The 8,567-nt window shown below is 44.9% G+C and overlaps 1 pseudogene; it reads right to left on the reverse strand.

The window, feature by feature from the left end:
• Positions 1–1,857: 1,857 nt before the first annotated feature.
• On the reverse strand, positions 1,858–2,813 carry LOC119810524 (annotated as a pseudogene).
• Between the last annotated feature and the right edge of the window lie 5,754 nt (positions 2,814–8,567).

The following is an 8,567-nucleotide window of genomic DNA, read 5'->3' on the forward strand; positions in this document are numbered from 1 at the left end:
ATACACACTAATAGCTTCTGAACATTCTATGTGCTACTTCTGTGAAGCACTTCCCGGAAGATTTCACCGTTATAGGTGTTGGCCTCTTCTTAACCACCACGATTTTCTCAGGTCTAGTTGTCCAGCATCAAGAGTCCTGGCAAAGCTGAGTTTTCACTTTAGTGGTTTTGGTATCTTATTGATCACAGCTGGTTCTTTAGTCCTAGCTAACCAGAAAGACCGAAGTTTTATTAAAATATGTGTAAGCCCCTGAGTTTCTAAATGATTCCAGTTTCCCTCTGGAATTTGACAAGCTACGTCTCCACCATCTGGATTTCTCTCCTCACTGTATCCTCCAAGCCCACATACAACAGCTTTGAACACACAATGGCTTTTTAGCCCAACGTTCCAAGTCCTTCCACAGATGTCCCCAAAACCAACACGGTCAGGTAGGCCCCATTAAGACCCCACTACCAGTACCAATTTATCTTAGTTGGTTTTCTACCACTGTGATGAAACACCATGACCCCAAAACAGGGATTTATTTGATTTCTAGTTCCACATCACAAGTTTATCATTGACTGAAGTCAGGATAGGAAACTCAATGGGGCAAGGGACCTGGAGGAAGGAGCAGCTGCAGAGAGCATGGACAGTTTGCGGCTTCCTGCGCGCTCCCTATGGTTTTCTCAACCTGTTTTCTTATAGAATCCAGGACCAGCCCACGAATGGCCCCACCCATCAGAGTCTGGTACTCTTGGGAAGTGGAACTTCTGCCAGAAGAAATGGACAGTCCTTGGAATTGATAGCCTGTCCCCGATTCCTGTTCATTCTCTGATTCCTGGCTGTAAGAATATGTAGAACATGGCCTCATGTTCCTTCTTCCATGCTCCCCAAACCACCACCGTAATGGATTGTACCTTCAAACTGAAAGTCAATATAAATCCCCCTTTAAGTTTCTTCTTTTTGGGTGTTTGGTCATAGAAACAAAAATAAAAATTATATAGTCACTACCTAGATGACAGCATCACTAGTGGATGCCCTGTGGTCCTGAAGGTGATGTTTTTGTGTATTCATGGCTCTGCCAAGCCTGTGTCCTTCCTAAGCAGAGTGCCTTCATCTTTTTGTAAAAGCTTTGTGTTTAGCAGTTTCCTCAGGGATATGGAACCCCACCTCTACATGATCAACCACACGGGTAAACTGCTGTGAATGCTCTCATCTCATTTCTCCTGGTTCTGGTTCTTTCTTCTTTCTTAAGAGAGTCTTCCAAGGACTGGTGAGTGGCTCGGCCATTAAAGACAGCAAGTCTGAAGACCTGAGTTATAACCTGGGACTCATGTAAAGGTGGAACCAGTTCCACAAACTTGTACTCTGACCCCAAAATTGTAATGAGAGGCAAATAGGTGTGTGTGCTGGCACTCACACACATGTATGCACACACATCATGATGAGGACGGAAGGAAGAAAGGAAGGAAGGAAGGAAGGAAGGGAAGGAAGGAAGAAGAAATCTTTTATAAGCCCTGCCCACCCACCAAACTTGTTTCCTACTTCTCCCTCTAGAGTTCTAGGAATGTGTGTGCCACGTCTGACCCGTTCACTTTACTTTCTGAGACAGGGGTCTTTTTTTTTGTCTTTAGATATTTTTTTATTTCTTCAATTTTTATTACCAGGAGTGACTGAAATAAAAAAATATAATTGAGTCCCATCATTATTGTCATTATGGAAATGGCTTTAAGAGAAAACTGGTCAGATGAATATTATTGCTTCCACTTTTCAACTGGCTAAATAGTTGCCACTGATAAAACAGACAAGCCCACCAGAGAATCTGTCCAGAATGTTCAAGATATGGTGTAGTATACAACATGCCTGTTCTCGGCATGATTATGTGTACTTCTTGATCTCATCATACAAGACAAGCACAAAGGCACCACCCATGCCCCTGAGAACATTGGACCATGCACCCTTGAAAAAAGGCCTTGCTTCCTTCATCACGAGCAATCTTCCTCCAGCAGTCGATCGTGCCTGTATACATGATGTCAGTTCCTTTGCGTCCTGACTGCATCATCATATGACGGCGAACCGTGTCAAAGGGATAGGAAGTCAAGCCAGAGACAGCAGTGACAGACTATGCAATCATCCAGCTGATGAAGATGTGAGTGTTCTTGGGATCTGAGATCATTCCCTTTGCAGTGTCATAGATGCCAAAGTAGGCAGCTCGGTAGATGATAATGCCCTGGACTTACACATTAAAGCCTTGGTACAGGCCCCTAATCCCATCAGATTTGTAGATCTTAACCAGGAAGTCACCAAGGCCTTTGAATTCCCTTTCAGCTCCAGCTTTGCCCACATCAGCTGCTAGACGGGTACGGGCAAAATCAAGGGGGTACACAAAGCACAAGGATGTGGCCCCAGCGGCACCACCTGATGCCAGGTTCCCTGCAAAGTAGCCGCCAAAACTGGGTCCTCTTGTCCACACCACCCAAAAAGATCTGCTTGTATTTATCTTTGAAGGCAAAGTTGAGAGCCTGGGTGTGGAAGTATCTGATGACATTGGCCAGGTTACCACGCCAGAAGGACAGGACTCCCTGTTCCTTGGGGATACGAACTACTCAGTCTATAATGCCCTTGTATTGCTTATCTGCCGTGATTTGCTTGCTGGCATGCTGCACATGCAGCAGCAGCTTGACCCGCTCAATGGGCGCCACCGCCGTCTTGGAGATGGCCGCGGCCACTCCACCTGCCAAGAAGTCCTTGGCGAAGGACACAGCGGCATCTGTCATGTTGAAAGAGAAAGAAAAGGCAGAGGAGCGCGAAACGGGACTAGCTTGACAACCGGCTTTGACCCCGGACTCTGGGCGACAGGGTCTTTTAATGGTGCTAACAGCGTCTTCCTCAGGGCCAGGACTGCAAGTATGCCACTACATCTCTCCTTTCCAGAAAATTCCGGATGATAGAACTCAGGTCTTTGTGTTTGCAAGGCAACCGACTGTATCAATGAAGCTATCTCCCTAGCCGCGGGTGATCTTTGCTAACAGGAGACCATGCTGAGTTCTGTCCAAGCCTCGAGGCCTTTCATGACCACCTGACACATTTTTAGTGCTGTTGATTCAATGGGAGCAGTGGACCATGGCAAAAACTTGCTATCCTTGAGGTCGACATGCAAGCTTTCTGCATTTCCAAGTACAGGAGGGTAGTGTGTTACTAAATGTCTAACCAGACTTAAGACATAAACAAACCCTGACTAGGTCATACAACAATTTGTGTGGTATAGAAATACATCATCCTTGATCTCAGTCCAACGAGAACGACATTCCTAAAAACAGATGTCATGCAAGTGCTGGGCTTTCACAAAGTTTACGCTGGATGTCTAGTATAAAAGGCCCAAGGAGTGACCGATGTGAGCCTCACGTGCTGAAAGACTGCGGTGCTGGAGACAGCGACATTTCTCTGGCACTTCGCATGCCAAACACTGAACCTTCCCCTGATTTCAGTTGCTACCCATTTATCTACCAGTCCTTTGTTTCTGTAGCTTCTAAACCAGTGATTCCACCTTCCTAACTTTGCGACCTCTTGAATAAGTTCCTCATGGTGTGGTGAGCCCCAACTATGAAATTATTTTGTTGCTACTCATACTGTAATTTTGCTGCTGTGATGTATCGTAGTGTAATGTCTGCTGTGCAGGCTATCTGATATGTGACCCCAAAGGGTTCATGACCCACCAAGTTGTGAACTGCTGTAAACCTTCCCACATTAGGCCACTTCCAGGGCCCAGCATTTTAATCCTTTTCAGCCCTATATTATGTGTCTTTTATTGATCTTTACTGTTGTATTATTTTAGTATTTGTGAGCTGCATCTCAAGGCTGAAAGCACCTACAGTATTTAACTGATTATCTTTTATGCATTTTCCTTGATTCTGTCATAAAAACAAAACCCAACCTCATACACACACACAAAACCAAACCTACCCTGTCTAGAAGCCAATGTAATGTCTTAACTACTCTCAAACAATCCTTATGCTCCAACTTGATTTTTCACACTTTCTAGCTTCTAGGTGACGTGTCTATCACATTTCATGCTTATTTCCATTCTTTAATTTTTTTCCTTTTATTTATTCTTTGTGTCTTTCACATCGTGCATCTTGATACCATTCATCTCCCTTCGTATCTGCCCTCTACCACTGCAACCTCCCTGCCAAAATAAAATGAAATACAATTTATAAAAAAGAAAAGAAAAAAAACTCGCCATGGAAGTTGTAGTGTGACGCAGTGAGTCACACTATATATCCTTTTGTTCGTATATCTTTACTTGCAAGTGTTTCTTGCACAGAGTCATTGGTCTGGTTCGAGGCCTCTGGTTTCAATACTCTTTTGTTGTTCTGTGTCTTGAGATCCTGCAGTTTTTGGAAATGCAGGACTGGCCCCATTCACCTGCTCTAGCAGGTAATAGATGGGGTGGATGTTGGGGTGACCCAACTCATAACCCTGGTTCTAGACCTTGGTGGGTTTGCAGGCTTGTTCAGCCTGCCAGTTCAGCCTGCCAGTTTGTCCCTCCGACTTGATCACATGGGTGAGTTCTCCAGAGTAGCCCTGACTAGTTCATCTGATGCACTGTTGAGTAGGGGCAGGGGCTGGCTCACATCACTAGCATCAACCAGCATCACCAGCATCAGCTCTACTTGTGGTGAGAAGGCAAGGTTGCAGGGCCAACTCTCCAGAGTGCTGTAGCCTCGGTGAGAGGCAGGGACAGCTTCTCCTGTTCTTATGGACCTCAGGGTCAGCTCTCGAGTACCATGGAGGCAAGGGGCCAGTGGGAGGGGAAGGCACCCCCCACCATATGGCAGATGAGGGGTGGGGGCCAGATCTCCCACACCTCACGTTCTCAGGACCAGCTTGCTTACATCCTGTCAGCAGGGTCCTAGCTCTACCGTGCTGCCAATGCAGGATCACTTTCCTGAGTGTGGCAGACTGGTTAAAGGGGGGGGGGGGCTGCTCCCTTGCCCGCTGCGGGTGGCTTGGGCGAGATGAGGGGGAGGGTATCTTTCCCTCACCCCTCACCACCACCAACCTCAGATGAGGGGGTCAGTACCAGCTATTCCACTCTCACACCCTCAGAGCCTGCTCACCTGCCTCCCTGTCTAACAGGTGAGCTTTGCTGTGTAGAGGTGCTGCCCAGGTGAGGAGGCAGGGCGGTTCTGCTTCATGCTGCAGCCCATGAGGGACTGGGTCAGCTCCCTGATGTAGGAAGTGAGGGACAAGGGGAAGGAGGACCATTTTTTCCTCACCCCACCATTCATCTCAGGCAGATGCGAATGGTGGACCACTGTCCCAGTCCTGTGCCCTCCGGTCAGCTCACACCCATGCTCTCGTGAACAAGATCTTTCACCTCATGTGACGATACCAAAATTCTACGAGTACTAAAGTGCTTTAAGTGGACAGACGGTTTAGTGGGTGAGTGTGTTTGCTGCACAAGAATGATGCTCTGAGTCTGGGCACAGGAACTCATGATAGAAGAAATAATGGTTCCTAAGAGTGGTCATTTGACAACCATGTATACACAGTGGGACTCACACACTTGCTCACAACACACAAGGGGCTGGGGTGAGGAGGTAAATCATCTTTAAAAACTAAAATTTAAAGACAAAGTTAGGTATACAAAATATATTTTCACACAACCTCCATATGTCTTCCTATATTTTAAAATACCCTCTATGTTATTTAAAGTACTGAATTCAGTACAAATGCCCTGTAAGTGGTTGCTCTAGTGTCTCTACATGTTGAGGGAGCGGCAAGTCTTTTTCTCAAGTATTTTATTCTATGGTGGTGGGTTAGATGTGGAATCCATGGACCATGGAGGGAAAACCAAACAAACCAAACAAGAAGGCTCAAAATAAACTCCGACATTCTACTTCCCAGAGACAGCACTGCTAACCTCTTGACCAACCTCAGTTCAAATATTTTGTGTTTGCATTGTTGGTGAATGTATGAATGAAAGAACATTCTCATATGTATACATGCCAATATACAGCTCAACCTTGTCTCATCTTCATATATTAGTTAACCATTCCTCCTCTGAACACACAAGGATAGTTATAATTTTGTTGGTCTTGGCTGCCCATGGTTGACAGATTTTTTTTCTGTGTGTGTACAAGACAACGGGCTCCTTTATGACTTGTTTGTGCAGGTACTTTGTTGCATTGTGTTCACAGTCAGCCCCAGTTCCTGTCTCCTATCCCACCTTCCATTAGTCTCTTCTTCATACAAATAGTTCCCCTTGTTTTCAGTTACGCATTTGTACATATGTGTTATCTACATATTACATGTTATCTACAGGTGGCCTTTTATCAATATATGACCCTGCTTCATGTTCAATACATATCTTATAATTATAAAATTAAAATATATAAACCACATTTTGATTTTAAAATGTGATATGAATATTTATTTTATTAATTATTATTGTTTGTGTGTATATATGTTGTATGTTGTTGTGTGAATGTGGTCATATATATTGGAAGTCAAAGATAAACTTTGGAAAATCAAATTTCTCCCTTCCACCATGGTTCTGGGAATTATGTAGTGGCATTTTCATTTGTATTTAATAAATAAAGCTTGTCTGAAGATCAGAGAATAAAACAACTCCACTGGTCAGCCCTTAACAGACCGGGCAGTGGTAACACACCATCTTTATTATTCCAGTAGCCCACTAGCTTGCATAGAAACCGGGCGTGCATGCCTTTAATCCCAGTGGTGCATGCTTTAATCCTAAGCACTGGAGAGGAATTATAAATGGGAGGAGATCGTTCATAGACTCCATTCCTCAGACTTCCTGGAGACAGGATCAACATTCATACCGAGCTCTAGGTAAGAGCCTGTGGGTGTCTGTGTTGCTTTATAGACCTTCAGACTGAACCTCAATATCTGTCCCTGAGTTTTAACATCAGGATTAGCAACAAGCACTTTTACTCACTGAGTTATATATGGTGGTTTAAATAGAAATGGCCCCTATAGACCTCATGTGTTTGAGTGCTTGACCCATATGGAGTGGCACTATTAGGAGGGATGGCCTTGTTGGAGTAGGTGTGGGCCTTGTTGGAGTAGGTGGGGCTTTGTTGAAGGAAATGTGTATTGCTGAGAAGGGATTGGAGTGTGTCATATTCAAGCTAGTGTAGTGGGTCTCAGTCTCCTGCTGCCAGCAGAGCAAGAGATGCAACTCTCAGCTCCTTCTACAGCACCATGTCTGCCGGCACTGCCATGCTCCCCATCAGGATGATAATGGACTAAGTCTCCTAAACTGTAAGCCAGTCCCAATTAGATGTTTCCTTTTATATGAGAGTTGCTATGGTCCAGAGATGGCTAATCTGAGCTAGTGGGAGCTCACCAACTCTGGACTGATAGCTGGGGAGCCTGCAGAGGACTGACTAGTCCTGTGAATGTGGGTGACAGTTCTGTGGCAAAGGCAGTCTCTGGGACTACTTATAGTTGGCCAGAATCCCCACCAGTGCATGAGCTGGGTTTTTGGGGCCCATTCCCTTGCTCAGCTTGAGATACAGGGGGGAGGGTCTGGTCCTGCCTAAACTTGATATGCCAGATTTTGTAGACTCCCCAAAGGGAGGCCTTACCTTTCTGAGGAGTAAATGAAGGTTGCGGAGGGGGGGGAAGGTGAAGGAGGAAGGGGGAGGAGGGTCTGTGGTTGGTATGTAAAAATGAAAATTTTTTTTAAAAGTTGCTGTGGTTACGGGTCTCTTCACAGCAATAAAATAGACACCATCTCACTAGGCTAGAGTATAAATTTTATTTTTTCTACTTTTGAGATAGGTCCTTACTATGCATCTACTTTTGAGATAGGTCTTTACTATGCATCCCTGGCTAGCCTGCAACTGACTATACAGACAAGTTGACCCCAAACTCATAGATATGTAATCCTCCCGGCAGCTGGGATTACAGGCATCACTACTCATGATGCATGAGGTGCTAGGGATCCAACCCAGGGCTTCCCGGATGCTACACGAACACCCCACCAGTTGAACTTCATTGCCAGTGTTTCCTTAGTCTAAGTCTCAATTAGACAATATTTGGCTTCTCCCAGTTTTGTACTATAAGAAACAAATACTTGTGCATATATATCTCCCTGTGGATGATGGGTTACTAGAACTTTAAGCTTAGTTAAAATCTTGAACACACACACACACACACACACACACACACACACACACAGTACCTCACAATGTTAAATGAGAACCAGGGCTGGGCTATAGCTTTGAGTGTGGGAGACAGGTCTCTTGCTGATTACACAAAGCATGGGAATTCAAGATGCAAGTCTGACCTTCTGAGGTTTACTGAAGTGATATTTTTAAAAGGTAAAATAAGAAAACAAGAAAGAAGACAATTTGAACCTCAGCCTCTCCTAGTCTGAGCTTGAGTGCTTGCAGTCCAAGCTCACATTTCCCTAGTCCTACCTTAATATCAGCGCTCAAAACAAATGTGGACCCACATCCTTACAGCATGGCAGTCAATGAAGAAACATTATCTTTCTATTCCTGCTCCATCCTTATCTTTTGAAGTACTTAGCATTGGTGTATATCAAGTCATCC

Source organism: Arvicola amphibius, chromosome 3 (assembly GCF_903992535.2).
Source record: "Arvicola amphibius chromosome 3, mArvAmp1.2, whole genome shotgun sequence".
In the NCBI taxonomy this organism is placed as follows: domain Eukaryota; kingdom Metazoa; phylum Chordata; class Mammalia; order Rodentia; family Cricetidae; genus Arvicola; species Arvicola amphibius.